Source organism: Pleurodeles waltl, chromosome 3_1 (assembly GCF_031143425.1).
Source record: "Pleurodeles waltl isolate 20211129_DDA chromosome 3_1, aPleWal1.hap1.20221129, whole genome shotgun sequence".
NCBI classification, from domain to species: Eukaryota; Metazoa; Chordata; class Amphibia; order Caudata; family Salamandridae; genus Pleurodeles; species Pleurodeles waltl.
In genome coordinates this window covers 1,300,471,769-1,300,494,993 of record NC_090440.1, presented here as the reverse complement: position 1 = coordinate 1,300,494,993, position 23,225 = coordinate 1,300,471,769, and the positions used below count along the sequence as shown (strand labels likewise).

At 42.9% G+C, this 23,225-nt stretch overlaps 1 protein-coding gene across 2 annotated transcripts in view; it reads left to right on the top strand.

The window, feature by feature from the left end:
• ITGB5 (integrin subunit beta 5) overlaps positions 1–23,225 on the top strand; it is a 626,222-nt gene that overhangs the window by 535,934 nt on the left and 67,063 nt on the right. The gene's annotated exons all lie outside the window — the stretch shown is intronic.

The window sequence follows — 23,225 nt, the reverse complement described above, 5'->3', positions numbered from 1 at the left end:
GCCTTTCGATCCTGAAGAAGCCGGCTTCGGAGCCGAAAAAACACACATACACAGAGGAGCATGGACTTTCCAAGCAATTAAAAGGAAGCCATAAATTTGCGGAAGAACTTACGCAAATGGAGGATTTTGACGAGAAACAGGCCAGAATACAGATTCATAAAGACACTGGCAAAATCCTCACTGCACCTCCTCTAAAAACAATGAGGAAACTGGCCTTTCATGGACATTTGGACACTGACCAGCCACCGGCTAAAGTGCCAAAACCAAGACAAAAATCTCCGCCTCCTCAGTTTTCACCTCACCAGTCTCCTCCTCATTCTCCTCACCCAACTGTCTCCCCGCCTGCTACCCCCACTGCACAGTCTCCATCACACTCTGTACAGTCACACCAGGATGACACTGACCCATGGGACCTCTATGATGATCCCATTTCAGACAATAGTCCAGAGTGTTAGCCATCAAAGCCATCACCCCCAGAGGATAGCACCTCATATACACAGGTTCTAGCCAGGGTAGCAGCATTTCACAACCTAGCCATGCACACAGAACCTCTTAAGGATGACTTTTATTTAACACGTTGTCCTCAACTCACACCACCTACCAGAGTCTACCCATGCTTCCTGGCATGTTAAAACATGCACATCAGATCTTCCAAGAACCAGTTAAAGCAAGAGCTATTACTCCAAAGCTAGAAAAAAAATATAAGCCACCACCTTCTTCAGACCCAGTTTTTATTACCCAACAGCTACCCCCAGATTCCATAGTGGTCAGCGCAGCAAGGAAGAGGGCTAACTCCCAGTCCTCTGGGGACGCACCCCCTCCAGATAAGAAAAGCAAAAAATTCAATGCTGCCGGTAAAAGGGTGGCATCACAGGCAGCTAATCAATGGCGTATAGCCAATTCCCAGGCACTAATGGCCAGATACGACAGGGCCCACTGGGACGAGATGAAAGACATTATCCAGCATCTCCCTAAGGACCAACAGAAGAGAGCCCAGCAGGTAGTAGAGGAGGGTCAGGCAATTACCAACAATCAGATCAGGTCAGTGTTAGACTCCGCAGACACAGCCGCAAGAACTATTAATACGTCTGTCACCATTAGGCTACACACATGGCTTAGGTCGTCAGGCTTTAAACCTGAAATTCAGCAGGCTGTTCTGAACATGCCTTTTAACGAACAACACCTATTTGGCACACAGGTTGATACAGCCATTGACAAGATGAAAAAAGACGCTGACACTGCCAAAGCTATGGGGGTGCTTTATTCAACCCAATACAGAGGCTCATTTCGAAAGTCTCAATATAGGGGAGGCTTTAGACCCCAACCATCTGAGCCATCTACCTCCCAATCCAAACCCTCTTACCAAACACAATACCAGAGAGGGGGGTTTCGCGGAACCTACAGAGGACAATTTCCCAGATCTAGAGGAAAATATCAGCCCTCAAAGCAACCCACGCATACCAAACAGTGACTTCTTCCACATCTTCCCTCACCACACTTCCCCTGTGGGAGGAAGACTACAAAAGTTCCATACCCACTACTTACCCATCACAACAGACAATTGGGTCTTATCCATTATCCAACATGGTTACTGCATAGAGTTCACACAAACTCCTCCAGATATTCCGCCAAAACCACATAAACTCTCATCTCAACACATTTCAATGTTGCAAACAGAGGTACAGGCACTATTACTCAAACAAGCCATAGAGCGTGTGCCACATCATCAAAAAAGGAAAAGGGGTTTACTCCCTGTATTTCCTCATTCCCAAAAAAGACAAAACATTGAGACCAATACTAGATCTCAGAACTCTCAATCTCTACATCCGATCAAAACACTTTCACATGGTAACACTACAGGATGTAGTCCCACTGTTACAACAGCAAGATTTTATGGCAACACTGGTTCTAAAAGATGCGTATTTTCACATACCCATCCATCCAGTGCACAGAAAATATCTTAGATTTGTAATACAGGGAAAACATTACCAGTTCAAAGTATTACCTTTAGGGATAACAACAGCTCCCAGAGTATTTACAAAATGCTTTGCCGTAGTTGCAGCATACATAAGAAGACAACATATCCATGTCTTTCCATATCTCAACGACTGGCTAATAAAAGCCAACAGTCAAACACAGTGCCAATATTACACAAGGTATGTAATAAACACCCTACACACACTAGGGTTCTCAATCAACTACCAAAAATCGCACCTACAACCAGCGCAAATTCAGCAGTATTTAGGAGCCACATTAAATACCCAAAGAGCACTTGCAAGCCCAAGTCCACAAAGGGTACAATCGTTCCACAACATATTGCCAAAAACCCAGCCAAACCAACAGTACACGGTCAAATTTGTCATGAAACTGTTGGGCATGATGGCATCATGCATCGCCATTGTCCCACACGCAAGATTAAACATGCGGCCCTTACAACAGTGCCTTGCAAAACAATGGTCACAAGCACATGGTCAATTTCAAGATCTTGTGTTGATAGACCGCCAAAAACACATCTCGCTTCAGTGGTGGAGTTCCACAAATGTAAACAAAGGGCGGCCATTTCAAGACCATGTGCCTCAAGCCATTCTTACAACAGCTGCATCAATGATTGGATGGGGAGCACATCTCAACAATCACAACATTCAGGGACAATGGGATACCAAACAAAAGCAACTTCACATAAATCACTTAGAACTGCTAGCAGTATTCCTAGCACTAAAAGCTTTTCAACCTCTTCTTGTTCACAAACACATTCTCATCAAAACAGACAATATGACGACAATGTACTACTTGAACAAACAAGGAGGAACCCACTCATCACAACTTTGCCTTCTAGCACAAAATATTTGGCATTGGGCAATTCACTACAACATTCACCCTGTAGCTCAGTATATTCCAGGGATTCACAATCAGTTAGCAGACGGCCTCAGCCGGGATCATCAGCAAACACGCAAGTGGGAAATTCACCCCCAAGTGCTTCACAAGTACTTTCACCAGTGGGGAACACCAGACGTAGATCTATTCGCCACTAACCAGGACGCAAAATGCCAAAACTTTGCAGCCAGGTACCCACACCCTCGATCCAATGCTCTATGGATCAACTGGTCAGGGATATTTGCTTACGCTTTTCCCCCTCTCCCGCTCATTCCATTTCTGGTAAAAAAACTGCGTCAAAACAGACTCAAACTCATACTTATAGCACCAATGTGGGCACGTCAACCATGGTACACAACATTGTTAGACCGGTACCACACATCAAACTACCAAACAGGCCGGATCTGTTGACACAAAACAAACAACAAATCAGGCACCCCAATCCAGCAATACTCATTCTAGCAATCTGGCTCCTGAAATCTTAGAGTTTGGATAGCTACACCTTCCACCAGAATGCATGGAAGTGATCAAACAAGCAAGAAAACCCACTACCAGGCAGTGCTATGCAAACAAATGGAAAAGGTTTGTTTTTACCACCAATCCAAACACATAACACTCCTTGCCGCATCCATACAGGAGATTGTGGGTTATTTACTCCATCTACAAAAAGCAAAATTAGCTTTTTCATCCATTAAGATACATCTCACAGCTATTTCAGCTTATTTACAAACTATACAAAACAAATCTCTATTCAGAGTGCCTGTCATCAAAGCCTTCATGGAGGGTCTAAAACGTATCATACCTCCAAGAACACCACCAGTACCTTCATGGAATCTTAATATTGTACTCACACGACTCATGGGTCCACTGTTTGAACCCATGCATTCGTGTCAAATTCAATTTCTAACATGGAAAGTAGCATTCCTCGTTGCAATCACTTCATTACGAAGAGTTAGTGAAATACAAGCATTCACTATTGAACAACCCTTTATACAAGTACACAAACATAAAGTTGTACTTCGCACAAACCCAGAATTCCTACCTAAAGTCATCTCACTGTTTCATTTAAATCAAACTGTGGAACTTCCAGTCTTCTTTCCACAGCCAGACTCAGTAGCAGAAAGAGCGCTACATACATTAGCTATTAAAAGAGCTTTAATGTATTACATTGACAGAACAAAATCATTCAGAAAGACTAAACAGCTGTTTGTCGCATTCCAAAAACCCCATACTGGGAATCCTATCTCAAAACAAGGCATAGCCAGATGAATAGTAAAGTGCATCCAAACCTGTTACCTAAAGGCTAAAAGACAGCTATTAGTAACACCAAAAGCACATTCCACTAGGAAGATAGGAGCAACAATGGCATTTCTAGGAAATATACCAATGGCAGAAATCTGTAAAGCAGCCACTTGGTCACACCTCATACAGTTACCAAGCATTACTGTGTAGATGTGTTAGCAACACAACAAGCCACAGTAGGACAGGCTGTACTAAAAATACTATTTCAAACAACTTCAACTCCTACAGGCTAATCACCGCTTATTGAAGGAGAACTGCTTTTTAGTCTATGCATAGCATGTGTATGTGCAGCTACACATGCCATCGAACGGAAAATGTCACTTACCCAGTGTACATCTGTTCATGGCATGTTCTGCTGCAGATTCACATGCGCCCTCCCTCCTCCCCGGGAGCCTGTAGCCGTTTAAGTTACAGTCAAATTTATATATATATATATATATATATATATATATATATATATATATATATATATATATATATATATATATATATATATATATATATATATATATATATTCCATTGCATGGACATCTCTTTCTTTACATTCTTTACACTCTATCACTCCTACTCGGTCCTGTGACTCGAAAAGAGTTCTTCGAAGAAAAACAACTTGTAACACTCTGAGCCCAACACTAGATGGCAGGACCTGTGCATAGCATGTGACTGCAGCGGAACATGCCACGAACAGATGTACACTGGGTAAGTGACATTTTCCATATATTTATATAATCTAACTGTAACTACACAGTAGTGACCACTATGCAATAGTTATATATAGATTATATTTATATATATATACACAAAAAGTGTCTTAGGAGCCTGCTACAGTGGCTGCTGAATACAGGCACTGACTAATGCCATGGAAGCCTAGTTATAATCCCATCCCATGCCTCCCTTCACCTTGCACTTTCTTTTCTCTTTATTTCTTGATTGTTCTTTGTCTTCGCTGCTTTCTCCCTTTGTCACTCTTTTAACTTTATGTTCTGTCTTCTTCTTTTCTTCCTTCCTCACGCTGTTGCTGTGCAAGGTTGAAAAATAAGTTCTGCCGCCACTCCCAAATGAGTGCCACGTCCTACCACCTGTAACCAGCTGAACAAGTTCAGCACTAAAGTTTCTGTTCTATTAGAATGCCTTATTTTCCACTTATTCCATTTTCTTTCCTGCAGCTTCATCTGAGAGGTGAAATGACTCAGCACTTTACAGAATAGAGGGGTTTTAAAACCTGGCAGCAGAAGTTAAATGAAAAAAAATGCTTTATTAACGCACCATTTTTAGTAGCCCAGGTCACAGACGGTCTTTGCTTTGTGGAATAACACTGCAGCTTTCTTTCAACCTGCTCTTGACTCTGGACGCTGGCCAGCATTTGAAGGAGACGTGATTCAGACAAACTTCGTCGAAGTTATGATACCGAGCAAGGAGTGTCTCCCTCGGGCCAAGGTTCAGAAAGAAAACCTGTGTATTACTGAAGAACCTTGTCTGTTAAAGGAAATAGCAGTCGTAGCTTTTTGAAATCATACCACTTCGTGTCAGAGGTTGAGCCAGGGATTTCTGATCTTTACACCCAAACCATACATTTTCTTTCCTTCTTCCATTTTTCTTTCCTTTCCATTTTCTTTCATCTTACTTTCCCTGCTCCTTTCTTTTCCCTTCCGTTTTCTTTTCCACTCCACATTTTTTCCTCTTTTCTTTTGCACTCTCGCTTTTGATCACCACTTAGGTTTTTGTTGCCCTTTTCATCATTCCTTTCTCTCTGTAACGATGTTTGATTCGTTTACCACTCCTTGATCACACCCCACGACTGTCATCTTATCTTCTGTCTGTTTCTTATTCATTCTGTGACCTTCGAGTCACAGTTCAAACTTAAGAGCTATAAAATAGAAGTTAATCGTTCTATCTGACACCCCGTGAAGAAGGCACAGCAGGATCCTCACTGCACCTTGTGCACAGAAACTATCATACCTCAATCAGCAGTACCCTGAATTAATCTATCTATTTCATGATTGTAATTAATAAAATATACGGGCCTTTTTTATTTAATATGTCATTTATATATACATTTTTAATATCAAGTAGGTAAAGAAAATACAATTATTGTATAATGACGTAAAGTGCAGACGACACAGTGCAAAGGAAGTGCATATCATGGTTATACACATTAAAAAACAGCATTTCATGGTAGTCCCCGGTCTTTCTATACTATCAAGTAAGATCCTGTTCTAATTCACAGTTGCATCTTCCAAAAATGTAAAAGCTCTGGGCCAAAGGCTTATAATGTCAAAGGTTTGACCGAGGGGTTATTACAGTGTCTCATCAGGACAGGTCATCTGAAAAATATGTATTGTTCCAGAGGCCAATCATATGAAATGCCCCAGTCTCAAGGTTTTGTCAAGTGTGTGGAACTAGATTTCCGATAAAGCAGGCTTGTCTCCACTTACGATTCCATTCACTGCTGCATAAGGTGAACGGAGCCGCGTCCCAACTTCATGAGTGGAGACGGTCATTTATTATTCAGTAATCTGGCATGGAGTAACCCATAATGCCCTAGGGCATTTTAATATTATTTATTTTGTTGCTGGTGGTGTCTCTAGAACGGCCAGAGGGTACCATTAAACATTTTGGTGCAGTGCAGCAGTGTTTTAAAAAATATACTAAGGGCTTCATTACGACCCTGGTTGTCTAATGACCACTAGGGTCACAGTGGCAGTCAGACCGCCACATTACGACCACAGCAGTAGCACCATGGTCGGACCGCCAGTACTGCTAGTTTTTGTCTACATGGCGGGCTGGCGGTCCTTATCTGCCAGGGCAGCGCTGCAAGCAATGCCACCCTGTGGATTATGACCCCCTTCTCTACCAGTGGTTCCATGGTGGTAATCCCGCCATGAAAAGGCTTGCAGAGAAAGGGTACAGGGTGCCCCTTGGGGGGGTGGGCCTGCACTGCCCATGCACTTGGCTCCCTACGCACCACAGCATTGCTGCCAGCTCTACAATGAGCTGGAGACAATGCTGTAGGCCGTTTCCCGCTGGGCCAGTGGGAAACTTGTAATGGCTCCGGCGGGTAGGCATCCACGGCGGCGGCAACCTCCCCATCAGAACTTTGGCGGACGGGCTTTGCCATCCGTCAAAGTCAAAATGAGAGCCTAAGTCTCCTGGGTTGTTAAATTCATCACTCCAGGCGTGCTTACCGTATTTCTTTAAGGCACACCAAGCTGGAGCTGTATGCTGTTAAGTTGGAGTGCAAAGATCTTTATCGGTCTGTTTTATGGTTGCACTTTTTGGTCTATTAAAAATGACAAAACAAAAACCTCAAACACATGATGATGTTTTTTAAAGGGCTTTATTGAAAACATTTTGTTCCAGCACTATATTTAAGCATTGCAATGTGTGCATTAATGCAGTAGACAATCGTTTATGGTTATTAGTGACTTTTCAGCAAAGCCAATTTGTCTGATTTATATATGTTAATTTGCTGACCCCATGATAAAGCTTTAGTTTGTTTTTTGAGCCTTTAACAAAGCCATAAGGTGTGCTTTACCTCTAGAAATTCACCAAAGAAACAAAGGGCAAAGTTTTGTTATAGTCAGGCATTGAAAAAAGATGAAAATTAACATTAACATTTTAAAATAAAAAAACAAATACACCAGTTATAAATGACTGCGCTTACTATAGTATGCACCCCTACCATTTACTCCTTATGGCCTCACATATACATCACTCATGACCTGTTAAATGACCAGCCAGGACCCAGGTCCTACCGCCACCCCTTGTAGCAACCAACCCACACTGCACGTGTCCTTTAGCAAACAAGATTCAGTTGCCACTTTAGTCTTAGGAATGTACACTTTTTCTTGCCCCCGATTAGGCCCCATAATGCATGTAAAGGGAAATGAGCTCCATGAATGGGAAATGAGCTTCATGACACATAGGGGTGGGTGCTGGAGAGGGGTGGGTGCCGGAGAGGGGTGATGCTGACAAAAGCAGATCCTAGCACTCCACTTGCTCAACTCATGACAGCTACTAGTTTAAGTTCTCATGGATAGCCAGTCTTAAATAAAGCCCAGCAGCAGATGATCTGACCTCCTTTCCACACATTTCTGGTTGAGAAGTGTGTTTGATGTGTGCTCTAAGCATGCATACACCTTTGTGCAGGGACATAGTGAAACACCCTCTCCACCAAACCTCTGCACCCTCTCTTTATCAGCTACAGTGGGGGTGGGTGTTTTATGGGCATCCTATCTGCAACTTGGCAGATAAGAGATCATAATTAACTGTAAGGAAGAAAGAAAGGTGGGTTGGTAGAAAAGGGAGAGGTGGGTGTACAAGAGGATCCATGGGAGGGTGAAAGGATGGGTGCATTAGAGGAAGTTTAGAGAAAGGGGATAAAAGGATGGCAGAGTAAATGGAAATCCTAGGGAATGGATGGATGGATTGAAAGAATGGCAGACTAAATGGAAACTGAGAGGATAGATGGATGAGTGGGTAAATGGATGGCAGGATAAATGGAAATCTGGGAGGATTGATTGATTAATGGGTGGTTGAAAGGATTGCAGAGTAAATAGACAGTTGAGAGGACAGATGGATGCCATTGTAAATGCTAATCTGAGAAGATGGATGGGTGGCATAGTAAATGCAAATCTGAAAAGAAGGATGGATGGCAAAGTAAATGCAAATCTGAGATGATGGCTGATGGGTGAATGGATGGACAAAAGGCTCAATTGATGGCTGAAAGATGTTATTGATGGATGGGTAAGTCAAATGATGAATGTATGGGTTGATGGGATGTATGGATGGATGCTTGCATAGATGATGGATGTGTGAATAGATGGATCGTGGGTGAAATTACCAGTGGATGAACAGAATGTTGAAACATTGAATAAAGGATGAAAGAATGAATAAATGACAATGTAAATGTGAAATGGTGGATATCAGCAGGTAGATGAAGGGAAGATGGATGAATGCTTGGATGGAAGTTACTATGGAGCTCTCCTGGGGAGGTTCAGGCTTACTTGCATCGTGTGCTTGGTGTCAATAAAGCTTTGGTTCAAAGTAGGGGGTATTTTAATTTTATGGCTACTCCCTTGCCTTTGTGGCTTGCAAACCACAGTTAACAAATGTATGCACTGCGCATCATGAAGCAGCTCTAATTTGTTTTCCTATTTACGTGTTATCATTTTCAGCAATTTTACTGGAATGTGATGAAAGCCGGGGTCTCTTGACCTACACAGGGTTAATACTGTACTTTAGCACCCCCATCTCTTTTTCAAGCCACATTGCATCAAAATGGACTCACGGTTAATAAGAGTTCTTCCTGATGTATTCCAGACCCACATTATCAGTATGCATTATCAGAGAGCTGTCTGACATCTGCACTGAATTTTGCTTGTAGTTTCCCTTCTCCTGACATCTCTCTGAAAATAACTCCTCTGCTTGCCACTGTGGGACCCGTTGTTTTCTACTATTGTGCAAGCACTGTTTTCAGATGATATCTTCCTCCTGCCCCAGCTGCAAGAAGAACGCAATAGTTTGCTTTTCCTTAACTCTCCAGAAGAAAGAATCTAATTATTTCACAATATAGTAGGCAATCTAAACTATGTGAACAACATACTACACATCCTCTTCAGACAGTAATTACATTTTAAGTTCTTGCATATGCTCAACAATTCAAGATGGCGCACCAGTGAATCAGCAGAGCATGTATTTTTTTGGTTAAAATATACATTTAAGAGATCATCAAAGTTAGAGCCTGGAAGGGAATACCACAACCGAATGTCCGCCTCGCCATTCACTCATTCCTGTAAAATGACCTTTATATTTTGTGGCATTTTATCAGTTTTACTTGCCCAGTGTACTGAAAAAAGCACTTTTGACACAAGATTTGTGAAAATAATTGGGAGTGGAACCCTCGAACTCTCTGGGAAAGTTACATCTTATCCTTTTCGGCTTTCACCGCTGATATTGGCAAATTTGCATTTAAAACTCCTGTGCTTTCCATATATTTACTATAATTGATTTAAAATGTAGTACTCGGAGTCATTTCCAACTGTGAAACGAAGAGCCGACTCTTTTTTGAGATTGGAGAAGGGATATGGGGTACAACTGAGAGAAAGGGCATTTATCATGCTTGAACAGGGGACCAGTGGTCCCTTGCTGTACCACTGCTATTCAATGTAAATATTGCCATGATGTCTGCTCTTGCACACACATGCCAAGATATCTGGACACTTTTCCACACTTTCTACACTATATACAAGTGGACCATTCCGGTCTGAATTACTTGTGCGGGTCAGTGGAGTAACAAAGGCCCCGCAGTGTGCTCTCCCCTCCCGTGCTCCAGGGGGCCCCTCTTAAAAGAACACTGTTCACCGACTGCAGGCCCTTGACTGTGTCCAGGGGGAGAGGGTGTGGGGGGCTCCAGGTACTTTGCAAGGGACCCCCTCAAGTTTTGTTACGCTACTGGTGCCGGTCAGTGCATAACATCATTAACTTCATTGGGAAATGTTGGAGAACACACCCAAAGCTACGACTGTGTACACCTCAGCTACAGCGTCCCAACTACTCACCTGGACCTCATATCAAAACCCTTACCATTCCTATATCAAATCAAAAAGGTGTGTGTACGGTGCGTTTATAGCCTGCCCTCTGGACACATAGACAAGCTCTGCATGCGTAAAGTAGGTTTGTGAATCATACTTACCTCCTTCTGTATGAGCCTCTTACAGCTCTTCCGAGGCATTAATCAGACAAGTCACTAGAAGGTTTCTGACTCTCCCCCACTGTGTTTAATTTCTTTGAATGAGTCCGAATTGCCATGAAAGTCAGTGATTTATAGGCAGTCGTTATCCAGAAATTGTTCTGTCAACACTTGTAATATACAGGTATTGATTGAGCACATAATACCTGCACATTTTTTTGTTTTTTAGGCATTCGCCATTTTGACAAGTAAGTGAACAAAGCACAAGGAGATGTATAAACTGGTGAATTGCCTGTAATCTCACAGCTTGGGGCATATTTTCAAAGGATTCATGCAACGCGGTGCAGCAAGTGAAGTTGCTGCTCAGCTTTGCATAAATGGGAGAGAGCAGAACTGCACCATATCGTCAAAGATACGGTGGATGTGCAGTTCTGCTTTGTCCATGCACTGGTGCACAGGAGCGGCTTGTGGTGCTAAATAGGGGCAGGTTTTGCGTGTGCATCACAGGGGTGGGGGGAGAATTAATAAAAATAAAAAAAAGTACCTGTATTGTCACTGCCGTCACCACTGCGCTGCTCCTCTCCTGCAGGCAGGCACAGGCTCCCAGCCTGCCCTGCGGCCTAACCTGCGCTGCTTGGACCAGTGTTAGGCTTGGCTGGGAGCACCCAGCCAGGGCACCCCCAGGCAAACTAGGAGCCTGTGCCTGCTCTTGCCAGCTCGGAAACACAGTGCCGGGCTGGAGAGAGCCTACTGCTCATGAGTTATTTGCCGGCCAAAAGATGGCCGGGCAGACATACTTGCACAATGAGAAGGAGTGCTGTGCACTCCTCATTGCTCGTCGCAGCCTGTGGCCCTGTCCCTTTTACAGAAAAACAATAATACACATAGTTTATGGTGGGGGCAACGCTCCTGTGCCCTAGCGGAGGAGCCACGCCTGCTGGTGCATTTGTCACTGCCTATCGCCACCGCAGGCACCCTTGCATCATAGTGCAGGGGTGTCTGTGTTAAGGTCAGGATAGCAAAAGCTATCTTTTGAGGCTATTTGCCCTTGTATGTGTTCTGCAGAATGCAGGATACATGCAACGAGGAAATAACGAGGAGAAATAAATATATTTTTCTTTGTTATGCCACCTTCAGGCAGGTGCACCATTTTGACACAAATCCATGAGATTAAGTCTTTGTAGATATCGGTTTGCATAAAAATCCATAGGCAGATGCACGAGAATGCCCTTGCTTCACTCATGGAATGCCTACTTGATGCAAAGTAAAACAAGTAACAATTTGTGTTGCTTTGTAAATACCATGGTTCCACCCGTAAGAAAACTACCGGTGACCAAGCAAGCAACATCTTCGGCACTGAGAAAGGCCACAACAACAACAAAGTCTTCGGACTCGAGCCAAGGCACAGGCTCCGAAATTCTCAAGCACCGACCCATCGAGTTGAAGCCCCGAAAGTCACTCTCGGAGCCGAGGCCAACAGCTACTTCAGGCCTTTCGATCCTGAAGAAGCCGGCTTCGGAGCCGAAAAAACACACATACACAGAGGAGCATGGACTTTCCAAGCAATTAAAAGGAAGCCATAAATTTGCGGAAGAACTTACGCAAATGGAGGATTTTGACGAGAAACAGGCCAGAATACAGATTCATAAAGACACTGGCAAAATCCTCACTGCACCTCCTCTAAAAACAATGAGGAAACTGGCCTTTCATGGACATTTGGACACTGACCAGCCACCGGCTAAAGTGCCAAAACCAAGACAAAAATCTCTGCCTCCTCAGTTTTCACCTCACCAGTCTCCTCCTCATTCTCCTCACCCAACTGTCTCCCCGCCTGCTACCCCCACTGCACAGTCTCCATCACACTCTGTACAGTCACACCAGGATGACACTGACTCATGGGACCTTTATGATGATCCCATTTCAGACAATAGTCCAGAGTGCTAGCAATCAAGGCCATCACCCTCAGAGGATAGCACCTCATATACACAGGTTCTAGCCAGGGTAGCAGCATTTCACAACGTAGCTATGCACACAGAACCTCTTGAGGATGACTTTTATTTAACACGTTGTCCTCAACTCACGCCACCTACCAGAGTCTACCCATGCTTCCTGGCATGTTAAAACATGCACATCAGATCTTCCAAGAACAAGTTAAAGCAAGAGCTATTACTCCAATGCTAGAAAAAATATATAAGCCACCACCTTCAGACCCAGTTTTTATTACCCAACAGCTACCCCCAGATTCCGTAGTGGTCAGCGCAGCAAGGAAGAGGGCTAACTCCCAGTCCTCTGGTGACGCACACCCTCCAGATAAGAAAAGCAAAAAATTCAATCCTGCCGGTAAAAGGATGGCATCACAGGCAGCTAATCAATGGCGTATAGCCAATACCCAGGCACTAATGGCCAGATACGACAGGGCCCACTGGGACGATATGAAAGACATTATCCAGCATCTCCCCAAGGACCAACAGAAGAGAGCCCAGCAGGTAGTTGAGGAGGGACAGGCAATTACCAACAATCAGATCAGGTCAGTGTTAGACTCCGCAGACACAGCCGCAAGAACTATTAATACGACTGTCACCATTAGGCTACACGCATGGCTTAGGTCGTCAGGCTTTAAACCTGAAATTCAGCAGGCTGTTCTGAACATGCCTTTTAACGAACAACAACTATTTGGCACACAGGTTGATATAGCCATTGACAAGATGAAAAAAGACGCTGACACTGCCAAAGCTATGGGGGCGCTTTATTCAACCCAATACAGAGGCTCATTTCGAAAGTCTCAATATAGGGGAGGCTTTAGACCCCAACCATCTGAGCCATCTACCTCCCAATCCAAACCCTCTTACCAAACACAATACCAGAGAGGGGGGTTTCGCGGAACCTACAGAGGACAATTTCCCAGATCTAGAGGAAAATATCAGCCCTCAAAGCAACCCACGCATACCAAACAGTGACTTCTTCCACATCTTCCCTCACCACACTTCCCCTGTGGGAGGAAGACTACAAAAGTTCCACACCCACTGGTTACCCATCACAACAGACAATTGGGTCTTATCCATTATCCAACATGGTTACTGCATAGAGTTCACACAAACTCCTCCAGATATTCCCCCAAAACCACACAAACTCTCATCTCAACACATTTCAATGTTGCAAACAGAGGTACAGGCACTATTACTCAAACAAGCCATAGAGCGTGTGCCACATCATCAAAAAGGAAAAGGGGTTTACTCCCTGTATTTCCTCATTCCCAAAAAAGACAAAACATTGAGACCAATACTAGATCTCAGAACTCTCAGGGGGTTATTCCAACTTTGGAGGAGGTGTTAAACCGTCCTAAAAGTGACGGAAAAGTGACGGATTTACCACCAGACGTATTACAAGTCCATTATATCCTATGGAACTCGTAATACGGCTGGTGGTATATCCGTCACTTTACCGTCACTTTTGGGACGGATTAACACCTCCTCCAAAGTTGGAATAACCCCCTCAATCTCTACATCCGATCAAAACACTTTCACATGGTAACACTACAGGATGTAGTCCCACTGTTACAACAGCAAGATTTTATGGCAACACTGGATCTAAAAGATGCGTATTTTCACATACCCATCCATCCAGCGCACAGAAAATATCTCAGATTTGTAATACAGGGAAAACATTACCAGTTCAAAGTATTACCTTTCGGGATAACAACAGCTCCCAGAGTATTTACAAAATGCTTTGCCATAGTCGCAGCATACATAAGAAGACAACATATCCATATCTTTCCATATCTCAACGACTGGCTAATAAAAGCCAACAGTCAAACACAGTGCTAATATCACACAAGGTATGTAATACACACACTAGGGTTCTCAATCAACTACCATAAATCGCACCTACAACCAGCGCAAATTCAGCAGTATTTAGGAGCCACATTAAATACCCAAAGAGCACTTGCAAGCCCAAGTCCACAAAGGGTACAATCGTTCCACAACATATTGCCAAAAATCCAGCCAAACCAACAGTACACAGTCAAATTTGTCATGAAACTGTTGGGCATGATGGCATCATGCATCGCCATTGTCCCAAACGCAAGATTAAACATGCGGCCCTTACAACAGTGCCTTGCAAAACAATGGTCACAAGCACATGGTCAATTTCAAGATCTAGTGTTGATAGACCGCCAAACACACATCTCGCTTCGGTAGTGGAATTCCACAAATGTAAACAAAGGGCGGCCATTTCAAGACCATGTGCCTCAAGCCATTCTTACAACAGATGCATCAATGATTGGATGGGGAGCACATCTCAACAATCACAACATTCAGGGACAATGGGATACCAAACAAAAACAACTTCACATAAATCACTTAGAACTGCTAGCAGTATTCCTAGCACTAAAAGCTTTTCAACCTCTTCTTGTTCACAAACACATTCTCATCAAAACAGACAATATGACGACAATGTACTACTTGAACAAACAAGGAGGAACCCACTCATCACAACTTTGCCTTCTAGCACAAAATATTTGGCATTGGGCAATTCACTACAACATTCACACTGTAGCTCAGTATATTCCAGGGATTCACAATCAGTTAGCAGACGGCCTCAGCCGGGATCATCAGTAAACACACAAGTGGGAAATTCACCTCCAAGTGCTTCACAAGTACTTTCACCAGTTGGGAACACCAGACGTAGATCTATTCGCCACTAACCAGGATACAAAATGCCAAAACTTCGCGGCCAGGTATACCCACACCCTCGATCCAATGCTCTATGGATCAAATGGTCAGGGATATTTGCTTACGCTTTTCCCCCTCTCCCGCTCATTCCATTTCTGGTCAAAAAACTGCATCAAAACAGACTCAAACTCATACTTATAGCACCAACGTGGGCACGTCAACCATGGTACACAACATTGTTAGACCGGTACCACACATCAAACTACCAAACAGGCCGGATCTGTTGACACAAAACAAACAACAAATCAGGCACCCCAATCCAGCAATACTCAATCTAGCAATCTGGCTCCTGAAATCTTAGAGTTTGGATATCTACACCTTCCACCAGAATGCATGGAAGTGATCAAACAAGCAAGAAAACCCGCTACCAGGCAGTGCTATGCAAACAAATGGAAAAGGTTTGTTTTTACCACCAATCCAAACACATAACACCCCTTGCCGCATCCATACAGGACATTGTGGGTTATTTACTCCATCTACAAAAAGCAAAATTAGCTTTTTTATCCATTAAGATACATCTCACAGTTATTTCAGCTTATTTACAAACTATACAAAACAAATCTCTAGAGTGCCTGTCATCAAAGCCTTCATGGAGGGTCTAAAACGTATCATACCTCCAAGAACACCACCAGTACCTTCATGGAATCTTAATATTGTACTCACACAACTCATGGGTCCACTATTTGAACCCATGCATTCATGTCAAATTCAATTTCTAACATGGAAAGTAGCATTCCTTGTGGCAATCACTTCATTACGAAGAGTTAGTGAAATACAAGCATTCACTATTGAACAACCCTTTATACAAGTACACAAACATAAAGTTGTACTTCGCACAAACCCAGAATTCCTACCTAAAGTCATCTCACTGTTTCATTTAAATCAAACTGTGGAACTTCCAGTCTTCTTTCCACAGCCAGACTCAGTAGCTGAAAGAGTGCTACATACATTAGCTATTAAAAGAGATTTAATGTATTACATTGACAGAACAAAATCATTCAGAAAGACTAAACAGCTGTTTGTCGCATTCCAAAAACCCCATACTGGGAATCCTATCTCAAAACAAGGCATAGCCAGATGAATAGTAAAGTGCATCCAAACCTGTTACCTAAAGGCTAAAAGACAGCTATTAGTAACACCAAAAGCACATTCCACTAGGAAGAAAGGAGCAACAATGGCATTTCTAGGAAATATACCAATGGCAGAAATCTGTAAAGCAGCCACTTGGTCAACACCTCATACAGTTACCAAGCATTACTGTGTAGATGTGTTAGCAACACAACAAGCCACCGTGGACAGTAGGACAGGCTGTACTAAAAATACTATTTCAAACAACTTCAACTCCTACAGGCTAATCACCGCTTATTGAAGGAGAACTGCTTTTTAGTCTAGGCATAGCATGTGTATCTGCAGCTACACATGCCATCGAACAGAAAATGTCACTTACCCAGTGTACATCTGTTCATGGCATGTTCTGCTGCAGATTCACATGCGCCCTCCCTCCTCCCACGGAGCCTGTAGCTGTTTAAGTTACATTCAAATTTGTACATATGTATATATATATATATATATATATATATATATATATATCTATTCCATTGCATGGACATCTCTTTCTTTACACTCTATCACTCCTACTCGGTCCCGTGACTCGAAAAGACTTCTTCAAAGAAAAACAACTTGTAACACTCTAAGCCCAACACTAGATGGCAGGACCTGTGCATAGCATGTGAATCTGCAGCGGAACATGCCACGAACAGATGTACACTGGGTAAGTGACATTTTCCATATATTTATACAATCTAACTGTAACTACACAGTAGTGACCACTATGCAATAGTTATATATAGATTATATTTATTTATATATATATATATATATATATATATATATATATATATATATATATATATATATATATATATATATCCAAAAAGTGTCTTAGGAGCCTGCTACAGTGGCTGCTGAATACAGGCACTGACAAATGCCATGGAAGCCTAGTTATAATCCCATCCCATGCCTCCCTTCACCTTGCACTTTCTTTTCTCTTTATTTCTTGATTGTGCTTTGTCTTCGCTGCTTTCTCACTTTGTCACTCTTTTAACTTTATGTTCTCTCTTCTTCTTTTCTTCCTTCCTCCCGCTGTTGCTGTGCAAGGTTGAAAAATAAGTTCTGCTGCCACTCCCAAATGAGTGCCACGCCCTACCACCTGTAACCAGCTGAACAAGTTCAGCACTAAAGTTTCTGTTCTATTAGAATGCCTTATTTTCTACTTATTCCATTTTCTTTCCTGCAGCTTTATCTGAGAGGTGGAATGACTCAGCACTTTACAGAATAGAGGGGTTTTAAAACCTGGCAGCAGAAGTTAAATGAAAAAAAATGCTTTATTAACGCACCATTTTTAGTAGCCCAGGTCACAGACGGTCTTTGCTTTGTGGAATAACACTGCATCTTTCTTTCAACCTGCTCTTGATTCTGGACGCTGGCCAGCATTTGAAGGAGACGTGATTCAGACAAACTTCGTCGAAGTTATGATACCGAGCAAGGAGTGTCTCCCTCGGGCCAAGGTTCAGAAAGAAAACCTGTGTATTACTGAAGAACCTTGTCTGTTAAAGGAAATAGCAGTCGTAGCTTTTTGAAATCATACCACTTCGTGTCAGAGGTTGAGCCAGGGATTTCTGATCTTTACACCCAAACCATACATTTTCTTTCCTTCTTCCATTTTTCTTTCCTTTCCATTTTCTTTCATCTTACTTTCCCTGCTGCTTTCTTTTCTTTTCCCTTCCGTTTTCTTTTCCACTCCACATTTTTTCCTCTTTTCTTTTGCACTCTCGCTTTTGATCACCACTTAGGTTTTTGTTGCCCTTTTCATCATTCCTTTCTCTCTGTAACCATGTTTGATTCGTTTACCACTCCTTGATCACACCCCACGACTGTCATCTTATCTTCTGTCTGTTTCTTATTCATTCTGTGACCTTCGAGTCACAGTTCAAACTTAAGAGCTATAAAATAGAAGTTAATCGGTCTATCTGACACCCCGTGAAGAAGGCACAGCAGGATCCTCACTGCACCTTGTGCACAGAAACCATCATACCTCAATCAGCAGCACCCTGAATTAATCTATCCATTTCATGATTGTAATTAATAAAATATACGGGCCTTCTTCATTTAATATGTCATTTATATATACATTTTTAATATCAAGTAGGTAAAGAAAATACAATTATTGTATAATGACGTAAAGTGCAGACGACGCAGTGCAAAGGAAGTGCATATCATGGTCATACACATTAAAAAACAGCATTTCATGGTAGTCCCAGGTCTTTCTATACTGTCAACTAAGATCCTGTTCTAATTCACAGTTGCATCTTCCAAAAATGTAAAAGCTCTGGGCCAGAGGCTTATAATGTCAAAGGTTTGACCGAGGGGTTATTACAGTGTCTCATCAGGACAGGTCATCTGAAAACTATGTATTGTTCCAGAGGCCAATCATATGAAATGCCCCAGTGTCAAGGTTTTGTCAAGTGTGTGGAACTAGATTTCACTAGTGTCTGGACTTAGATAAAGCAGGCTTGTCTCCACTTACGATTCCATTCACTGCTGCATAAGGTGAACGGAGCCGCGTCCCAACTTCATGAGTGGAGACGGTCATTTAATATTCAGTAATCTGGCATTGAGTAACCCATAATGCCCTAGGGCATTTTAAAATTATTTATTTTGTTGCAGGTGGTGTCTCTAGAACGGCCAGAGGGTACCATTAAACATTTTGGTGCAGTGCAACAGTGTTTTAAAAAAATATACTAAGGGCTTCATTACGACCCTGGTTGTCTAATGACCGCTAGGGTCACAGTGGCAGTCAGACTGCCACATTACGACCACAGCAGTAGCACCATGGTCGAACCGCCAGTACTGCTAGTTTTTGTCTACATGGCCGGCTGGCGGTCCTTATCTGCCAGTGCAGCGCTGCAAGCAATGCCACCCTGTGGATTATGACCCCCTTCTCCACCAGTGGTTCCATGGTGGTAATCCCGCCATGAAAAGGCTTGCAGAGAAAGGGTACAGGATGCCCCTTGGGGGGGTGGGGCTGCACTGCCCATGCACTTGGCTCCCTACACACCACAGCATTGCTGCCGGCTCTGCAATGATCTGGAGACAATGCTGTAGGCCGTTTCCCGCTGGGCCAGCGGGAAACTTGTAATGGCTCCGGTGGGTAGGCATCCACAGCGGCGGCAACCTCCCCATCAGAACTTTGGCGGACGGGCTTTGCCATCCGTCAAAGTCAAAATGAGGGCCTAAGTCTCCTGGGTTGTTAAATCCATCACTCCAGGCGTGCTTACCGTATTTTTTTTTAAGGCACACCAAGCTGGAGCTGTATGCAGTTCAGTTGGAGTGCAAAGATCTTTATCGGTCTGTTTTATGGTTGCACTTTTTGGTCTATTAAAAATGACAAAACGAAAACCTCAAACACATGATGATGTTTTTTAAAGGGCTTAATTGAAAACATTTTGTTCCAGCACTATATTTAAGCATTGCAATGTGTGAATTAGTGCAGTAGACAATCGTTTATGATTATTAGTGACTTTTCAGCAAAGCCAATTTGTCTGATTTATATATGTTAATTTGCTGACCCCATGATAAAGCTTTAATTTGTTTTTTGAGCCTTTAACAAAGCCATAAGGTACAAGAGGATCCATGGGAGGGTGAAAGGATGGGTGGATTAGAGGAAGTTTAGAGAAAGGGGACAAAAGGATGGCAGAGTAAATGGAAATCCTAGGAAATGGATGGTTGGATTGAAAGAATGGCAGACTAAATGGAAACTGAGAGGATAGATGGATAAGTGGGTAAATGGATGGCATGATAAATGGAAATCTGGGAGGTTTAATTGATGGATGGGTGGGTGAAAGGATTGCAGAGTAAATAGACAGTTGAGAGGACAGATGGATGCCATTGTAAATGCTAATCTGAGAAGATGGATGGGTGGCATAGTAAATGCAAATCTGAAAAGAAGGATGGATGGCAAAGTAAATGCAAATCTGAGAAGATGGCTGATGGGTGAATGGATGGACAAAAGGCTCAATTGATGGCTGAAAGATGTTATTGATGGATGGGTAAGTCAAATGATGAATGTATGGGTTGATGGGCTGTATGGATGGATGCTTGCATAGATGATGGATGTGTGAATAGATGGATCGTGGGTGAAATTACCAGTGGATAAACAGAATGTTGAAACATTGAATAAGGGATGAAAGAATGAATAAACGACAATGTAAATGTGAAATGGTGGATATCAGCAGGTAGATGAAGGGAAGATGGATGAATGCTTGGATGGAAGTTACTATGGAGCTCTCCTGGGGAGGTTCAGGCTTACTTGCATCGTGTGCTTGGTGTCAATAAAGCTTTGGTTCAAAGTAGGGGGTATTTTAATTTTATGGCTACTCCCTTGCCTTTGTGGCTTGCAAACCACAGTTAACACATGTATGCACTGCGCATCATGAAGCAGCTCTAATTTGTTTTCCTATTTACGTGTTATCATTTTCAGCAATTTTACTGGAATGTGATGAAAGCCGGGGTCTCTTGACCTACACAGGGTTAATACTGTACTTTAGCACCCCCATCTCTTTTTCAAGTCACATTGCATCAAAAATGGACTCACGGTTAATAAGAGTTCTTCCTGATGTATTCCAGACCCACATTATCAGTATGCATTATCAGAGAGCTGTCTGACATCTGCACTGAATTTTTCTTGTAGTTTCCCTTCTCCTGACATCTCTCTGAAAATAACTCCTCTGCTTGCCACTGTGGGACCCGTTGTTTTCTACTATTGTGCAAGCACTGTTTTCAGATGATATCTTCCTCCTGCCCCAGCTGCAAGAGGAACGCAATAGTTTCCTTTTCCTTAACTCTCCAAGAAGAAATAATCTAATTATTTCACAATATAGTAGGCAATCTAAACTATGTGAACAACATACTACACATCCTCTTCAGACAGTAATTACATTTTGATTTCTTGCATATGCTCCACAATTCAAGATGGCGCACCAGTGAATCAGCAGAGCATGTATTTTTTCGTTTAAAATATACATTTAAGAGATCGGAGACCGCCAGGGCTAAAATAACAGAAGCACCGCCAACAGGCTGGCGGTGCTTCCTGGCCTATTACGACTGCGGCGGTAGCGCCACGGGTGCACCGCCGGGGCCGGCGGTTTTCACGCCATCCACCAGGGCAGCGCTGCAAGCAGCGCTGCCCTGTGGATTATGACACCCCTACCGCCAGCCTGTTTCTGGCGGTTTGCACCGCCAGGAAGAGGCTGGCGGTAAGGGGTGTCCTGGGGCCTCCTAACAGGGCCCCAGCCAGCTTTTCACTGTCTGCATTGCAGACAGGGAAAAGCGCAACGGGTGCAACTGCACCTGTCGCACGGCCGCAACACCGCCGGCTCCATTAGGAGCCGGCGGGCGCAAACTTTGTTTGTCGGGAATGTCGTTATGGGTCATTGGCGGCCGCACGGCGCCACCCGCCAATGTCGTAATGACCCCCTAAGTCTTTGTAGATATCGGTTTGCATCAAAATCGATAGGCAGATGCACTAGAATGCCCTTGCTTCACTCATGGAATGCCTACTTGATGCAAAGTAAAACAAGTAACAATTTGTGTTGCTTTGTAAATACCAGAAATGTTGTGCCTGGTCAGGGTCAAAAAGTGATGCAAACCTGATGCAGAGCCTTTGAAAATCTTTCCTTTATTTCCCTCAGGAAGCCGGGGTCATGTCCTTTGCTGTATGTGCCGCGATTTAAACCCTTGACCACAAAGTTAAACACGGAATACTGGGGTGGATGCATTAGTCCACTTGTCCACCATGAAACACAATTGCAGTGCAGATTAAATTCATACTTTCCAGTTAAAAGTAACTTGATTTAGCGTCTTTCTCCAGTGGAAAAAGTAGAAGGATTGGTGGGGTAGTTTAGCTCATTCCCACATTCGCTGTTGCTCTTTTACTAAGGGTTGAAGTTGCTCACATTGTTTCCAGTCTTCTAACTGTAGTAATGGTTGTCCATGGAAAGTGAAAAAAATATTAAAAGGGCTCTATATAGCGGTGTGCAAATTGTGTGTGCTACACAATATTTTTTCTAAATTATTTGTATTAAGTACAAGTCTCACAAAATACCGGCAGGAGACTGATTCGAGGAGAAAATGTCTTGTTTGAGGAGAAAAATTCTCTCAGTGAGACATATGTTACTCAAACCAGTATCCAACTGAACAAATCCACATAAAATGTCACTGTGTGAAATGAGGATAATGTGCAGATTTTGCATCATGCAGATTTCTGGAACTATAAGAGATTATGTTGGTGTAACAAAAAACTCCCACAGGTCTTGATTTAAATTGCAGGATTTTAAAGGCGAATGCACAGTCTTGCAGCACTTACATGCCCTTGGTATATCACATTTGTATTTGTATGTAAATGTTTTGTGAGTATTAACTTAAAAAATAGCTTATATGGTGTTTTTTCAACTGAAAACCAGGACATATTAAGTTTATGAGAGCATTGTCCATTTTGCTCTAATTATTGTGCTCTTCAAATAACATTCTACATTGGACTACATGAGACACCACCAGATGAATCTCAACT